Source organism: Lathyrus oleraceus, chromosome 5, assembly GCF_024323335.1.
Source record: "Lathyrus oleraceus cultivar Zhongwan6 chromosome 5, CAAS_Psat_ZW6_1.0, whole genome shotgun sequence".
In the NCBI taxonomy this organism is placed as follows: Eukaryota; Viridiplantae; Streptophyta; class Magnoliopsida; order Fabales; family Fabaceae; genus Lathyrus; species Lathyrus oleraceus.
Window position 1 is genome coordinate 555,200,469 of NC_066583.1, and position 18,845 is coordinate 555,219,313.

Consider the following 18,845-nt stretch of genomic DNA (forward strand, 5'->3'; position numbering starts at 1 on the left):
ACATTGGGAGTGTTAAAGATGGTACTACTTGGATAAACATTTAATATGAGAAACAACCAAGCTTATGTTTTAACTGTGGAATAATCATACACAATGAAGAGTACTGCAGGCAAACCTATCAAAATAGTACAAACCCTAATGCTTAAAACCCGTTTGGACCATGGCTTAAATAACCTGAATATGACAAAAAAATTATGAAGTAATCTGAAAAAATAAATACAGCAGAAACCCCATGTTGTCTCCTAACTATGCAGCCTACAGTCCCATTCCTAATGCTCTTCTAAAGAAGGTAGGGAACTTCTCAATGGAAGACAAACCGAATCAGTTAGTAGGATTCATCTGTTAGACGATATTAGCGATCTAGAAGGGGGAAGGTGAGTTGAATAGATCACGTATTTAAAATTTTGGCGCTTTTAAAAATTGTTTTTATAGGTTGCGAAAGCTCCCTATACCACGATAGTCTAAACGGTCAGTTACTAGAAAGATCGGATATGCATGAAACCTAATGGAATGACTAAGATAAAGCTAATCAACAATAATCGTAATCAATCGATCAAATACACAAATCCTTGATATAGCTACCACCACTAATGAATTAAAACAATTAGAAAATAAGCAAAATACTGATAAACTTATGTGAAGTTAATTTTAGCAAACACTTAGTGTGCACACTACACCAAGTCTTAATTTCACTAGAATTGATTATGTAGAATTTTCCTTAGTTAGAACCAAAGTGATTGGAACAATTTATCAAAAAACTTTAATGCATAACAATTAAGCGAGATGAAGTTACCAATTAGTTTCACACAAGATTCAATTTATGCAGAAATTAAAGAGTTCGAGAAAGAGAGAACAACACCTAATTTGTTTAGGCAGTTCCCCTTTCGTCCTTGCTTCGGGTACGTCTTCCCCCAATTCTAAAACTAGAATTGAGATATTTATTATCAATTGAAAAGTTTATACAAGAGAAGAAATAATCATCACTAAGCAAACCTAAGTGTTGTTGTAGATCCTATTCACTTCTCTCCCCTTGATTCGAGTTGAACCAAGTGCTTCAAACATTTTGAACAACCTCCGATTGTAGCTACCTTATTGCAAGAACTCTAAGTTCTCAAAAACTCTAGATCGACTGATTTCGATCGTGACACGCTTGAACCCAAACCTTTATTTACAATCCTCGGGTTACCGTTACTCATTCTAATGAACCCACCGTTCTTCAAACCTTTCACTCGACTGAATCTATGAAGCAAAGATTTATGCAAGAACCCCCAAATATTGGAGGACAAAACCCTAAGATTTTATTCAAGAAAACCCCACTAGAAACCTCTACCCAAACCAAGATACACAATCCTATTTGGACGTTATCACCACAACAATGCATTATGATCAACAAAAATTATTATGTGTAGTTGTTGAAACATGCAATGAAGAATGAAGATGAAGAGGAACTTTAGTGTATATCTTTCATTTTTATTATTTAAAATATGAAAATGAGACTCAAGAATATATATATATATATATATATATATATATATATATATATATATATATATATATATGATGTATAGACTATTTGAAAAACACACCAGAACTTTTAGCAAAAATACACAGCAGAAAAATGAGTGAAATCAGCAACCACTCGACCTATTCACACTAGGAACTCGACTTGTTCAAACCCGCAACAACACAATTCAAATAAAACAGGTTATGAGTCGACTGCAATAAAGAGATGAGTCGACTCATCTTGTTTTTCCAGAAGTGAGTCGACCTATGAATCGACCTGATCAGACGCGTGAGTTACAAAGAAAATGACATACATGAATGTGTCGACCGCTCCAAAGCATGAGTCGACCCAAAAATTTTAAATGGTCAAAAATGAGTTTTTAAGATGTATTTTGGTCAATCCAAACCATTCTCTTATGGAATTAAGGTACCAACAATGATCAAGTGCAATATTGACATATATGAGATACTCCTATATGCATAGACACATTGAATTAATACTTTGAGCATGTTAAAAAATGAATACATTCTACGATATGATGACACCGTCCAAAGTACACAGTATGATCTACTAAAATGTTTTACATCATTAAAACAAGGACTAAAAACCTTTTCCCTCACATACTCCCCCTTTTTGATGATGGCAAACTGTGGCACAATCTTTCATATATCGCGTACTTTGGTAGACATCCTCCCTCTGATTTTATGCATTCCTTTGAAAAAAATATGCTATCATAATCATAAGTTGTGTTTCCATTGTTTCTCCCACTTTGACAACATCAAAAAGAGACAAGGTCTTCTACGGCAAATTTAGTACACTATATAGCCAATTTTGTTCAACATAAGTTCCAAGACAAATAAACTAAACACGATAACATGCAAACATGAAGAAGATGAAATGCACTACATGGACGAAATCTAAATGAATCAATCTTCTAAGGTCTTCTCTCCCGTGACGGGTTATTTCTGCTTCTATAAACAGAAGGGTGATGTGGAACTTTGTCTTGTTCATAGAGGTCAATGAATTCAATGAAGTTCCAATTAAGAGTATTGAAAGATCCGGTGAGAGAGCGATGATTGGAACCCATAGTATCAATCTGTTGCGTAATTGTGGAGGAAAATAAATTAAAATTGTCACTTTGGATTTGAATCTGACCCCTTAAGGCTAAGTACCGTTTCTCTTGGAGAGTTGCAAAAGAGGCAAAGTTGTCCCTTTGAGTTTGAAGCTGACCCTGCAAAGCCGTAAATCTCTCCTCTTGAAGTGTGGAAAATTTTTGGTAATGAATTTGTATATTTCTCAACAGTCCCATTACTTCAGAGTTATCAGTTTGAGGAGGAGATTGAGGCATATAAGAAGATCGTAGGTTGGTCCAGCCGGTGTGTTGCCACTCTCCCCAGCCTTGGTTATCAGATGGATTTTGTCCAAGTGTACCACCTAGCCAATCTCCATGGTCATTAACTTGTTGATCATCCTCCATGGGGTGAGTATCATCATCATCATCATCATCATCATCATCATCATCATCATTCTCTTCTTAATTTTCATCGTCATCATCATCATCATCTTCCAAGTGTTGAATGCTAGAACTTGAAGCTTGAGTTCGGACCTTATAAACTTGCGCTATAGGATCCCAAATATAGCCCATTAAACTTAGTGATTTTTGACAGAATTCTTGATTAGTAGGCACATAGGTGTATTGAATTCCTGCAACAAAAGCCTCATCTGGATTAAGAATACTTTGAATAAACAAAGGATAGCAAAGATCGATGCCTCGACCTGACTCCTTTAGGGAAACAATCCTGCTTGCAATGTAGTGTGTCCAGTTAACCTTCAGCTTATGTTTCAACACATAAATCAAGTGTACTTCCTCCTTGTCAATTATGGAGTAACCTCCCTTCTTAGGGCGAATAACATGCGAAAGAACCCAATGTAAGATCATGTCGATAGGCTTTAAAAGTCTAGTAGTCACACTAGTAGGGAACAAGTTAATCTATACACGTCTGACTTCTTTTACTTTTTTATTTTATTTTTAAATTTAAGATGTGATTAACACGTCACAACATTTTATTTTAAAAATTTTCATGTCTTTCTCATGTGCATGCAGCAGACTCAATTTTTTAATAATAAAAATACTTAGCCACGTGATATTCACGTCGCAACTCCCTTTTTTTTGTCACGTGATTCTCACTTCACTATATCACGTGGTTGGAGATAGTTTTTCTTGTAGTGGTAGAATTTAATATAGATTAAAAAATAATTACTTCTCCAAGTTAATATCTTTATTTTAAAATACTGTATTTATTTAATTATTTCATTCAAAAAATAAAATAATAAAAAAGGTATAAAAAATTTGAAAAAAAAAATAAAAGGTATATTTTTTTTGAAAAACAATATAAATAAATGGTATAAATTTTTTGAACGATTGTCGTCATTCATATCCTTTCTCGTTTAAATCGAACGATTCTCGTCATCGGCAATCGAAATTTCTTACTGTTAATATTTTTATATATTTTGAATATGTCACATGCAGCAAAAACGAGAAGAGTAGTTTCATCAACCTCGTTACTCGTTATCTCAAGTGCAAATCACTTTTTTGTTAGCACCATTCATGATCTTCATTCTTCAATCGAATATGTTCACACTTGTAACTATGCTAAGATGTTCATGTTTTTATTATTATCATTATTATTATTGGTTTGGTAATTTTTCTCTCAATGCATTGAATCATTGATCACAGTGGAGACAGCTGCTAATGAAGTGGTTGTGCATTATGACAGTTTAGCACCACTCCTAAGGGTAATCTTTGTGTTCCGGTTGTTTGATTTAACATATTTAATGGTATAATTGTATAATAGATTGATATGTTTCTGACATTGAAAAGAAATATTTTCAATCTGGACAATGTGAAGTGGAAGGACTACATTTGAGAGTTTTTAGTATAATCTACATGTCTTTGGCAGGTAATATTCTTGCGAATGTTCTTTGTATGTCGTGAGTTAAAGAAATTTGGGAGAAACTTGAAGGGATATATCGAAGAAAATGTATTTCATAACAGTTGTTGTTGAAGAAGCAATTTCATAGTTTGCGTACGGATGAAAATATGAAAGTATCTATTCATCCAAGTTGAAGCTACACGAATTATACCCAAGCGCATCGCACTCTCAAAGATACAACATAGTCTTCATTGAACTTTACTTATTCTCGCAGGAAAGGGAAAACATCGATAAACCCCGGGGGAAAGAGAAATGGGTAAGGAAGTCGGTTATACAAGGGGAAGGTATTAACACCCCTAACATCCATGATACTCCATGGGAACCTTTTTGAATGTTCTTTCCAAGAATGGGTGTTATTATCTGAAGATTACTCGCGAAAGGGGGGGAGGGGGGGGGGGGTTAATAGATAAGTGTGAAGAAGGTGAGAAATAGATAAATGTGAAAAAGGTGAGAAATAGATAAATGTGAAAAAATGAAAGGAATAGATAATTGTGCTCGCCAAGGATTTGGGCCCTCGTGCCTACGTATCCTCGTTCGTGCAATGAGGAAATCAGAGCTCCGTAGTTCGTGGAACTAGGACAGATACGTTAGTTATTTTTAATGGACAATATTAACGTTCACGTTCTACTGTCGACTGACTTGTATGCTTGAGCATGGGAGCTTTAAGCGTTTGTCTGTTTGCAGTAGAATGGATGAACTCGGATCGCACTCTAGCAGTTAAACATTGCTTGCTCGCACATGGAGGCTTAAGCATCGTTCACAGTAGAACGGAAGTAACACGTCCTTTATGAAAAGGTTTTAAAATGAAAATGAAGCCCAAAGGAAAAACTGAGTTTGATGAGGTGAGTTTGACTTTATTCTGAAATGAGAGTCATGATTTGAATCGTACTAAAGTCTATGAATGGAGATGAATACAGTGAGCAACTAGGTCATTCGTCCTGCACCCAAAGATATCCAGAATAGGGGTAGGAATTCTCCAGTCCATTTCCTTCTCCGTTGCTTAAGGCTCGTAGCGTACAATCCTAATCGTAGGGTTAATTGTTTTTTAGTTTATTCACAAAATGGTTTTTGTTTTACTAGGAGGACAAAAAGATAGAAAGTGAAACCCTGAAAAGTGGAAGTCTGATCTTCAGTCTGATCTTCAATCTGTGCTGCAATCTGCGTAGAAAGACTTATCAATTATTTAATTTAAATTGCACTAAAGTCTATGAATAGAGGCGAATACAGTGAGCAACTGGGTCATTCGTCCCCCACCCAAAGATATTCAGAATAGGGGTAGGAATTCTCCATTCTCATCCCTTCTCTACTACTTAAGGATCATGACGTATAATTCACATCATAATCGATGAGTGTTGAATTTGAATTTCCTTGTAGCTTCCCATGACGAAGGATTGTCTTTTAATGATGAAAAGGCTTGTTAATCAATTTGAATCGAGTTATGCTACAGCCTATGAATAGAGGTGAATACAATGAGCAAACGGGTCATTCATCCCGCACCCAAAGATATTCAGAATGGGGGTAGGAATTCTCCAGTCCCATTCCTTCTCTATTACTTAAGACTCATGGCACACAACTTGGCTCATGATTAACAAGTGTTGAATTTGACCTTTGTAGTGCTTGAATAGTAGTCATATCTTGTACTGATTTGAATAGCTTGAACTCTCGATCTTGATCTTTGAATCTTGATTGAAGTTGGAGATCCAGTATCCAGCATCTTGATCACAACGACTTTCTTTATCAAGTGATCAAGGGTCTTTTGATCACTAGACTAAGATTGGGAGATTAAGCACAGTTAAAGGATTTAGTCAATCAAAGCGTACTTTGATCAACTTAATCGGTGGGAAAAAATTAGTTGAAAGTGAATGTACAACTACCTAAAGGGTTAGTGTTTTTATTTGATATTATTTTCTAAATCCTAAAACTAGGGGAACATGCAAGAATTAGACTATTTCTAACCTAGGGACAAAATAGTCATTTGACAATTTTATGAATATTGAATTAAAATTCTAATTATCAATTCTAATGAACTCAATTAAATTCTACACAAGTCTAATTTCTAAACTGCAATTAAATTCTATCATTAATCTAATTTCTAACCAAAGTTAATATTCCTAAAAATTCTATTCACATCTAATTCTAGAGTTAACAAACCTAACAATATTTCTAATATTTTAGGATTCCTAATTAACTCCTAATTGGTCTAACTAACCTAGATTCTAACAATTCAAATTAATCTAATCAACAAAACCAAATAACGAATAAAACCAAATAAAATAGAATGGGGCCATTGTAAGATAGGGGGTGTAGGCCTGGTTTGTATATGTGCTAGAAAAAGAGAGCAAGACAGTGTCCAACCGCATGGGCTTCATTGGACAAAGCCCAATGATGAACATGTTCTTTTTTGGCTAGGGGGTGCAGCAGAGTAACTGGAGTGAGATAGTAATTTCGCTTTGGGCTTGGGATGAACCAAGACCAAACTAGGATTAAGCCCAAAGATTGGGAACTGGCTTGGAAAAAAGCCAACAGAATTTGAATATGCATTCGTGCTCTTTCTCCATGACAACTCAGACCGTCGGCACTGGAGCTCCACCACGGGCCACCGCGTCGGAAATCGCTTCCGATGGTGGCGGCGACATGAAATGAACAATAGAACCACCTCCGTCTTCTTTTTCCATCTCCTGAACAAGAATCCTAACTCCAAATCCCCTAATTCTTGGTCCAAATCCATAACTGAAACCAATCCCTCAAGAATCCTAAAAAATCATATCTAAAATACACCTCCATGAACAAGATTCTAGGTTCCTCATGATGGGGTGTTGCAACAGCGTGGTGTAAGGTTTAGCAAAGCAACCAAAATGCAATGAAATGATGAAAAATGGACCTACCTTCTAGGCTGAGACTTGCTCCGGCGAGTGTTGATCGGAGAAGATGAAGACGGAAAATCACTTGTACAAACAGGTACGATATTGCCTTTACTTCCTCCTGACTTGCTTGTTTTCCAAATCTTCTTCTTCAAAGATTCTGTAGTGTGATGAGGTTGAGCTCACTCTTCTTGAAGCTTCAAGGGAGCTTTAGAAATTGAGCTTTGAGTGTGAGAGGGAGAGGATTCAGAGAAAATGGTTGCAGAGAATTGAAGGTGATAATCGTGTTAGATACCAAAAAGTGCTTATTTGAGCTATCAAATATGGGCATCTTTCACTCCGTTTCCTTGCTAAAGTGTTCGAAACAACCTTTGTTTTTGATGAATTGCAATACAATGATAAACGATCTTGGTACCTTTGATTTGTGTGTTATTGTGCAGGAATTAGGCATGAAATAATAAAAAATGAAGCCACAAGAAAGTTGGCAAAGGGACCAAAGAAAGGATGCATTCATCAGCTTGCTCGCTAGGCGAGGGCTGTGGCGAAGGGCTCGCTAGGCGAGCGCCCAGCGAGAACCCAGCGAAAAGCTCCAGTATTTTACAGTGGCAAACATCAACAAACTCGCTCGGCGAGCTGCCAGCGAAGTGTGTAGCGAACACGTCCAGACTTGGTGAAAAGCGCAACCAGCATTCACTCGCTAGGCGAGCCATTAGCGAGCTCCCAGCGAGCATTCCAATAGCAAAACCTCTCAAGCTCGCTGGAGCGAAGGTTGAAGCGTGGGCTTCGCCTAGCGAAGGTTTTGTTCGCCTAGCGAACATGCCAATCTGGCAAAGGTTATTTCTCTGGGCGCAGGTGCCTCAGGTGCCTCATTTAGGGGCTCGCTAGGCGAGCCATTATGCTCGCCTAGCGAGTATGACAGCTCAGTAGCAGCTCTATAAGTAGCAAGGGCTACTTTTTGAAGCCATACTTTTGCACCTCCATACTTTTGTACTTTTTAGATATTTTCCAGCATTGCTCTTGGGATCTTTTGTGACCTAGAAATCATTTCTCTTCATCTCTTAACAATCTTTCACAAAAAGAAGGTGGATTCCCATCCAATCTCGATTATTCGACTCGGATGTTGATCAACCTTCTTCCGAAACTTGTTGACCAAGCTACCATGAAAATGAGTAGCTAAGTTCTTCATTTTGTCAAGGTTAGATGTAGATGATCATTAGCTTTGTGTGTAAATGGTATGATCTCAATTTGTAAATTCTTTAATGGTGAATATATGATGAAAACTTTGTTCTTATTGATAACTCTTTGTGTTGGTTTATGATCGAGAGATGTTTACGAACTCTTAACTTAGGTTTTCATCCAATCTTATTTGTTAGCTAGAGATAGTAATGAATGATTTTGTTCACCATAAGGTTGAACCAAAAAGTTGTCATTTTGATAGATTGTGTTATAGATAAACAATGGATCAAAATGGGAAAACTCACAATGTGTGTTAGAGATAAACACATTGGGAGGACTTTGTGAAATAGTTTATCATCTAAAGGAGTTTATAAGTTTTGTTGATCGAACATATACATGCAAAGTGATCGTCGAACCCTAACTTTGGCAATATTTCTCAAATATTAAAACCAAAACTTTTACCGCATTTTATTACACTTTTATGCAAGATACCGTGACAAACACCAAAACCCCATTGTTACCTTAAGCTAAGAATTAAAACAACTGTCGAAAGACGGTGATATCTCACAATCCCTGTGGAGACGATAACAAAAACCCGACACTTAAAATTACATTCAACAAAATGGCGTCGTTGCCGGGGATTGTGAATTGATATTGCGAGCATCGCAATAGTTGCTTAATTTTTAGCTTTCGAATTTTTGACTTGTGCTTGTAATTTGTTTGGTTTAGTATGCAGCTTACGTTTTATGCGAGGGCAGATCCCTGTGGACGAACTTCTTTTTGATCCCGAGATCGAGAGAACCGCAAGGAGGCTGAATAGCAAAACGAGACGAAGGAGGCAACAGGCTAGACAGCGACAAGAACAAGGAGAAACTTCTTCTACCACACATCCACCACCGTTCATACCAATCATGGAACCACCACCACCGCCCATTTCCACTTCATGTGTAAACAATCCAAGGAACACTGCTCAGTTTGCCAACCACACGGGAAGGAAAGCCGAGATGAAAACGGGAACTCTCAATTTATTATATGGAAGTCCATTCACCGGAATGGACCATGAAGATCCCTTTGCTTTTCTCACAAAATTTTATGAGATAGCATTGGCGGCCGGAGTGGATCAGGCTCAAGAGCTACCGTTGTTCAGAAGATTATTTCCCCACGCTTTGCTCGGCAAAGCAAAAGATTGGTACTTAGATCAAACACCAGCCGTCATGACAGACTGGAACGTGTTGGAAGAGAAGTTCATCGAAAGATTCTTCTCCCATAACCGATTCATGGAATCCAAGACGGCCATCTCAGTGTTTGCACAAGGAATCAATGAATCCTTAAATGAAGCGTGGGAAAGATTCAAATCCATGCTTCGGAAGTGTAAAGGGCATGGATTTGATGAATTGACTCAAATCCATATTTTCAAAAATGGACTTCAACCAAATTGCAAGACGTTGTTGGATGCTACTTTGGGTGGCTCTTTATTGTCTAAAAGTGCCGAAGAAGCTACAAATATCATAAATCAAATGGCTCTAAATGATCTTCAGAGTCAAAGTAGAGGCAACTCTTTGAAGAAGCCGGGAGTGCTTGAACTTGGGACGAACGATGCCATCCTTCCCCAAAACAAACTCATCTCACAACAAGTGGAACTCTTAACGCAGCAAATAAAAGAGTTGAGAGAACCTTCTAAAGCTAAACAAATAGCTTGTTGTGAGCTTTGCAAAGGTGAGCATGACACCGGATTCTGTCCACCTCCGGGGTTCGAAGAAGTAAACTACATGGCAAACCAACGGGACTACCAACCGAGACAACAACAACAACAACAACAACCTTATCAACCACACCCTCAAAATCAACAACAACATTTCCAAGGGAATCAAGGGTTCCAACCTAGGAGTAACTATTACCATAACCAAGGATATGGAGGTGGTTCTTCTAGCCGTCAAAACCCTCCCCAAAATCCTTATCAACCTCAACAACCGCCGGTCGTAACTTCTAAGTTGGAAGAGACATTGACACAATTTATGCAAATGTCAATGGCTAACCAAAAGAGCAACGACGCGGCTATAAAAAATCTCGAGACTCAAGTTGGGCAACTTGCTAAGCAACTCGCGGAACAACAATCCGGTCCTTCCTTTTCGGCAAACACGCAAACAAATCCTAAGGAACATTGTAAAGCGATCATGACGAGAAGTGGGAGGGAGTTGATCAGTGAGAATAAAAAAAGAGATGAACCAGAACAAAGAGAGGAAAAGGAAGAAAATGAGGAGGAAAATATTGATGGTGAAGTGGGGGAGTGGAGTGAGGAGGAAAAAGTTGAAAAGAACGAAAAGAATGGTGAAGTTGAAAAGAAAGAAAGTGTGGAAAGTGAGAAAAATAAGAGTGATGAAATAATGGGGGAGGAAATGAAAAAGAAAAGAGCGAGAAGTTCTCGAGTTGCTAAGGGAAAGGAGGTAGTGAGCGCTACTCCAATCCAAAACCTTCCTTATCCTCATGCTCCGTCCAAAAGGGAGAATGAACGGTATTACGCCCGGTTCATGGATATTTTTAAACAACTGCAAATCAACATTCCGTTTGCCGAAGCCTTGGAGCAAATGCCCAAGTATGCCAAATTCATGAAGGACATACTTACAAAAAAGCGGAGGTATACGGAACCGGAGACCATTGTCCTAGATGCGAGCTATAGTGCAATTATTCAAAGGGCGCTTCCAAAAAAAGAGGTTGATCTGGGAAGAGTTACTTTGCCGGTTAAAATTGGTGATATCTATGTCGGGAAAGGACTAATTGACTTGGGGTCAAGCATTAATCTTATACCTTTGTCTATTATAAAGAGGCTTGGCAACATTGAAATTAAGTCCATCCGAATGACGTTGTAATTGGAAGATAAGTCGACTACCCATCCTCATGGCGTAGCCCAAGATGTTTTGGTTAAAGTCGACAAATTCTTTTTCCCGGTCGATTTTATTGTTATTGATATGGAAGAAGATGATGATGCTCCGCTCATCCTGGGCCGACCGTTCATGAAAACCGCGCGAATGATGATAGACGTTGATGACGGTTTGATGAAGGTGAGAGTCCAAAATGAGGAAGTTACATTCGATCTATTCGAAGCAATGAAGCATTCAAAAGATAGAAATGATAGCTTTCGCATCGATGTGATCGAAGAGGCAATTTTGGAGGTTTCTAAGCATATTCATGAGATATCTCCTATGGAGTTAGCTCTTGACGACTCATTTGAAGTTTTCACAACTGAAGAAGAGCAAGCTCTTGATGAATGCTTAAGGGAACTTGATGGTTTAAACGAACTACAACCGTGGGAAGTTGAGGAGGAAGACTTGAAGAAGGAGGTTAATGACGAAAAAGCGCCTATTGAATTGAAAATATTACCTTCTACTTTGAAGTATGTATTCCTAGATGAGACCGAAGCAAAGCCGGTCATCATAAGCAACCTTTTGTCAAATGATGAAGAAGCCCTTTTGATCAATGTGCTAAAAAAAATCAAGAAGCCATGGGTTGGACTCTTTCCGATCTAAAAGGAATTATTCCTTCCTATTGCATGCACAAGATCTTGATGGAAGAGGATTTTAAGCCGGTAGCTCAACCACAACGCCGCTTAAATCCTACTATGAAGGAGGTTGTTAGAAAGGAAGTTGTAAAGTTGTTGGATGCGGGAATGATTTACCCGATTTCTGATAGTCCATGGGTTAGTCCTGTGCATGTGGTTCCAAAGAAAGGTGGAATTACCGTGATCCGCAATGACAAGGATGAGTTGATCCCTACTAAAGTTGCAACGGGGTGGCGAATGTGTATTGATTATAGGCGGTTGAATACCGCAACTTGAAAAGATCCTTTTCCACTCCCGTTCATGGATCAAATGCTCGAAAGACTCTCGGGGCAACAATACTATTGTTTCTTGGATGGCTATTCCGAGTATAACCAAATTGCGGTTGACCCGGTCGATCATGAAAAGACGGCTTTCACATGTCCGTTTGGAGTTTTCGCATACCGAAAAATGCCCTTTGGGTTGTGCAATGCACCGGCGACTTTCCAACGATGTGTGCAAGCCATTTTTGCCGACCTTATTGAGAAAACAATGGAAGTCTTCATGGATGACTTCTCGGTATTTGGTGGTTCTTTTAGTCTATGCTTGGCAAACTTGAAAACGGTGCTTGAAAGATGTGTGAAGACCAATCTTGTGCTTAATTGGGAGAAGTGTCCCTTCATGGTGACCGAGGGGATAGTGCTTGGCCATAAAGTCTCTTCAAGAGGGCTTGAAGTTGATCGAGCTAAGGTTGAAGTGATTGAAAAGTTACCTCCTCCGGTGAATGTGAAGGGAATCCGAAGCTTTTTGGGGCACGTCGGGTTCTATCGGCGCTTTATCAAAGACTTCTCAAAGGTGGCTAAGCCTTTGAGTAATTTGCTAGCTAAGGACCAGGTATTTCTCTTAACCGATGAATGTTTGCAAGCTTTTGAAACTTTGAAAGAAAAATTGGTTACCGCTCCAATTATAGTCGCTCCAAATTGGAATTTAAGTTTTGAGTTAATGTGTGATGCGAGCGACTATGCAATCAGAACGGTATTAGGCCAAAGAAAAGAAAAAAAATTCATGTGATACATTACGCAAGTAAAGTTCTTAATGAGGCTCAAATTAACTATGCCACCACTGAAAAAGAATTACTTGCAATAGTGTATGCGCTTGAAAAGTTTAGGTCTTATCTTATAGGGTCTAAAGTCGTAGTGTATACCGACCACTCGGCGATTAAATATTTGCTCACCAAACCGGATTCGAAGCAAAGGCTCATCCGTTGGATCCTCTTGTTGCAAGAATTTGATGTTGAAATCAAAGACAAGAAAGGATCGGAAAATTTGGTGGCGGATCATTTATCCCGCTTAGTTAATGTGGAGGTTACCGCGTCAGAGAAGGAAATCCGGGAAGAATTTCCTGATGAAAAACTGTTCAAAGTTCAAGTTAGGCCGTGGTTTGCAGACTTTGCGAACCACAAGGCTAGTGGTTTTGTGCCTCCCGACCTAACTTCGAACCAAAAAAGGAAGTTTCTTTCGGATGCCAAGTATTACGTATGGGATGACCCGTACTTGTTTAAGTTGGGTAGTGATAACCTTTTAAGGAGATGCGTTACTGGCGATGAAGCGCAGAGCATCCTTTGGCATTGTCACAACTTGCCTTACGGCGGACACTATAATGGGGTGAGAACGGCCACTAAAATCCTTCAGTCAGGATTTTATTGGCCCACTATTTTCAAAGACGCACATACCCATGCGCAAAGTTGTGATAGTTGCCAGAGAAGCGGTGGGATTGGTAAGAGAGACGAGATGCCTCTCCAAAACATCCAAGAGGTCGAAGTATTTGATTGTTGGGGCATCGATTTTGTAGGACCATTCCCACCCTCTTATGGTAACGAGTATATGCTTGTCGCAGTTGATTACGTTTCTAAGTGGGTTGAGGCGATTGCCTCACCTCGGGCGGATGCGAAAACGGTAATAAATATTTTGAAGAAAAACATACTTTCCCGTTTCGGAACCCCCCGAGTGTTGATAAGTGACGGAGGGTCACACTTTTGTAATGCACCGTTGGAAAGCATTTTAAAACATTACAGTGTATCACACAGAGTGGAAACTCCGTATCACCCGCAGGCTAATGGGCAAGCCGAGGTCTCTAATCGTGAGATTAAGAGAATCCTCGAAAAAACTGTGTCAAATTCGAAAAAAGAGTGGTCACAAAAATTGGATGAAGCGTTATGCGCATACCGTACCGCCTTTAAAGCTCCAATTGGCCTAACTCCTTTTCAATTGGTGTTTGGTAAAACTTGCCATTTGCCGGTCGATTTGAAGCACAAAGCCTTGTGGGCTCTGAAATTTTTAAATTTTGAAAATAATTTGGCCGGTGAGAAAAGGAAGGTGCAACTGCTTGAGTTGGAAGAGATGCGCAATGTCGCATATCACTCAAGTTGGTTGTACAAAGAAAAGGTAAAAAAATATCATGACAAAAAGCTTCGAAAGAAAGAATTTGTACCCGGACAGTTGGTCCTCTTGTTCAATTCCAGGTTGAAGTTATTCCCCAGAAAGTTGAAATCAAAATGGTCCAGGCCATTTCAGGTCAAAGAAGTTAAGGAGTACGGAGCTGTTGTCATTGAGGACATGGAAAAGAAGGACAGTTGGACCGTTAATGGCCAACGTTTGAAGGTTTATCTTGGAGGTCATGTGGATCGCGAGAGCTGTGCTATTCCTTTGGATGCTCCTCTATGAGCATCGCACCGTCGAGCTTATCCGACGTTAAACAAGCGCTTGTTGGGAGGCACCCTAACATTGTAAGTATTTACAGTTTTTCTGTTGTGACGTAATGGGATTCCAATTGTTAAAACCTTGCTGAATGTACCATGAATGCTGTTTTTGAAAAGGCAAATGTTGTCATGCTCGCTAGATGCTCGCTAGGTGAAGCAGTAGCGAGCAGATTCGCTAGCTGCTCGCTAGGCGAAGCAGAGGCGAGCGCTGCATGGCAGCACTAATTTAATTCTCAGCAGACCGCTCATTTTGGGCCCAAACACAATTTTCCTTTTTACAACTCTGCTGAAGCACTCTCACGAACACTCACAAGCACTCTCTCACTTTTCATCTCTCTCACAAACACTCAAACCCTAAACTGAAGCATTGCAAACCTCACTGCACTTCAAATTCAATTAATCTCTTTCACTAAGGTTTGCCCTAATTCCATTTCTTTATGTTTGAACTTTGTACAATTCTGATTTGCATGTCATTTAGGGTGAATTTGGGGGAATGGGTATTTTAGGTTTTGCATGTGGGAAACTTTAGGTTTTGCATGTGGGTTTCGAAGTACATGTATCCTAGAACGATTCTTTTCTTGATAGATCATTTTGTTCTGAAATAGATACCATGAGAACTTGGGTTTTGCCAAAATTTCACTGTAAACATTGCAGAACAAAAAAAAAACCCGTAAAGTTCGCTAGCAACTCGCTAGGCGAACCAGTGGCGAGCATTCGCTGCCACTTCGCTAGGCGAAGCAGCAGCGAGCATGACAGTGTTGGAATTCTGGTTTTGCTTTCTAATCATTTTTGTGTTTGTGTTGCTTCCTCTTTATGTTTTGCAGATGGAATCCAGATCCGGAGCTTCGAAAAAGAGAAAGGGCGGGAACACATCTCGTTCCGTACCAATACAATTCGACACCGACAAGTTTGTCGGGCCAAAGCAAGCCGCAAGATATATTGCTTTGGAAAAACGAAAGATTTTACCAGAAAAGAGATTCTTAATCAACCCTGAAGGCACGAACCGAACATTCGTCGGGTTGATTAACAGCAAAAAGTGGGATCGGTTAATATCCCCCCTGGAGCATTACGATATAGCAACAGTGCGTGAGTTCTATGCGAACGCACTGCCGGATGATGACGAGCCATTCACATGGACATCTAGGGTGTCCGACCGTCCTGTTGCGTTCGATCCGGATGCAATTAACCGTGTCCTGGGTGAACCGCTCCAACTGGGAGCCGAGGAGAGAGAGACCTACCACCAAGAATTAAGGCTTCACCGGGATACTGATGGAATTTCTGCTGCCTTGCTTTTGAGAGGGAAATCAGTTGAGCTGAACCTATCTGGGGTTCCCATGAGATACCATAGGGAGGACATGACTCCCTTGGCTCAACTGATCCTTTTGTTGGTTCTTACAAACATCGCACCCAAGTCTCATACTTCTACAGTGCCGATCCCAGTGGCACACTTGGTACACAACATCCTCACTAACGTCCAGATTGATGTGGCGAGGATTATTGCTTATGAGCTGAAGTCCGTGATTGAAAGCGGGCTAAAGTCGGGGGCACGAGTGAATTGTCCCCTAGCTTTCCCTTGCCTAATCATGAGTTTGTGCCTGCAAGCGAGGGTGAGGCTACCCTCAAGGGGTCAAGTAAGGATCCCGCCACCCATTGATGACCGTTACGTGGCCAAGTATTGCAAACCGAAGAATGTACGAGGTAGTTCAGCTGCTGAGGTTACCAGGGCTTCTGATGGTCCTGGTACTTCTACTCTAGGATCCGATCCTTTCCAGCAGGTTGTCTGCAACTACAACTGGGATTGGATGGCGGCAACTCAGCGCACCATGCTTGATATGCACGATTCTATGCAGCTGTTACAGCTGCAGGCACGTGACCCCTCTGGTGATCACTCATTGATGACGCGTGAGCAGTTTCTACAAAACGCTAGCTGGCCTGTGGACAGGCCTGTGTTTGGAGAGGGGGCGGGTGCTGGTGCTTCTTCTGGTGCTGCTGATGGAGATGATGATGATGATGAGGCTACCGGTTCTGAAGCCGGTACTGATGAGGGTTATGAGTCCGTGGAGGGCTAAGTTATTTTATTTTTCATATTATGTTTTATTTCTATTGTATTTTCAGACTTGTGTATTTTGATGTTGGTTATGTACTTTTCGGGTGTTTTGTCCCCCATGAACAAATTTAAATTTTGAAGTAATATTATTATTTATGTTTTAAATTTCTTCTGTTTTAATAAATTTTTGGTTGGTTGAGTGTCAAACCTTCTAGATTGGTTGCTCCTCAAAGAAGTATCCAATGAAGGTGCATCCGAGCTTGGATGGCAATGATAAAAATAAACAAGTGAACAATGCTAAGGTACATGGTTACCTCCGGCTAGAATTTTAGAATGCACTAAGAACTTTACTCTTTTTTGTAATTGAGTATTGTCTTTTTGCAACATAATTGAATGAATGTTTCATCTAGGACTTAAAACCACAAATTGTGAGAAAACCTCCATTTTACACTTAAATGCTGGACTCTAATAAGCTTTGTTAATTCATTTGATTCATGCTTTGTCTTTTATTATTGTGAATATGTGGAAGCAATTAGAAATGATCAAGGCACTTGTTTTCTATCGAGCACAACCAGTTCCAAATACAATTTACCTGTGAGCAGAGAGAGTATTCGTTAACCCTTTTGAGCTTAAACAGTTGAATCTCAGCTTGAAATAAAGCGAGATTTCAAAAATCTTTTTCTTGAAACCCGGAAAATTTTGATAATTGTTCTTTTGTAAATATGATGTGAAAGAAAAGAAAAAAATAGAGAAAATAAAAATGAATGCTTGCTTGGAAGAAAAATAGTGAAAAACAAAAAAATTGAGTTGTGAAATAAGAGTTGTGAAGGTTTCAAATGAGAAATAAATGGAACGAAGTTGAGATGTGTGAATAATGTACAGTGAATGTCTCTTTTGCATCGGCAATTTCGTTTTCAATGGCCTTAGAAATGACCCTTGTTTGTTAACCTAACCAAGCTTCAACCGAAAAGCCCTTAGTGATCTTCGTGCTTCCACATTACCATTTATAATTGTTAGACATTGTATGAATTGAATTGATTTCTTCATTGTTTGTTAGAGAGTGAGATTATTCCCGCGGTTGCAAACGCGTAATTTCTTCAATCCTTATTCGAAGAGGAGAGATAGGGTGATTCATTCAAGATAATATTGTTGTAGATAGATACATATTTCGCATTGCTACTAAGTCTTAGTTCTTGTGTATTATTTTATTCTAACCGTTGGAAATTTGTATCTGCTGATTCACTTGTGTTTGAGACGTTTTATCCGATTTCGGAGAAACCTTTTTCTGAATGCAAATCCTTTTGTCCTTCAAGAGGCATACTTTGCTTGAGGACAAGCAAGAATCTAGTTGGAGAGAGTTGTTAGATACCCAAAAGTGCTTATTTGAGCTATCAAATATGGGCATCTTTCATTCCGTTTCCTTGCTAAAGTGTTCGAAACAACCTTTGTTTTTGATGAATTACAATACAATGATAAACGATCTTGGTACCTTTGACTTGTGTGTTATTGTGCAGGAATTAGGCATGAAATAATAGAAAATGAAGCCACAAGAAAGTTGGCAAAGGGACCAAAGAAAGGATGCATTCATCAGCTTGCTCGCTAGGCGAGGGCTGTGGCGAAGGGCTCGCTAGGCGAGCGCCCAGCGAGAACCTAGCGAAAAGCTCCAGTATTTTACAGTGGCAAACATCAACAAACTCGCTCGGCGAGCTGCCAGCGAAGTGTGTAGCGAACACGTCCAGACTTGGTGAAAAGCGCAACCAGCATTCACTCGCTAGGCGAGCCATTAGCGAGCTCCCAGCGAGCATTCCAGTAGCAAAACCTCTCAAGCTCGCTGGAGCGAAGGTTGAAGCGTGGGCTTCGCCTAGCGAAGGTTTTGTTCGCCTAGCGAACATGCCAATCTGGCAAAGGTTATTTCTCTGGGCGCAGGTGCCTCAGGTGCCTCATTTAGGGGCTCGCTAGGCGAGCCATTCTGCT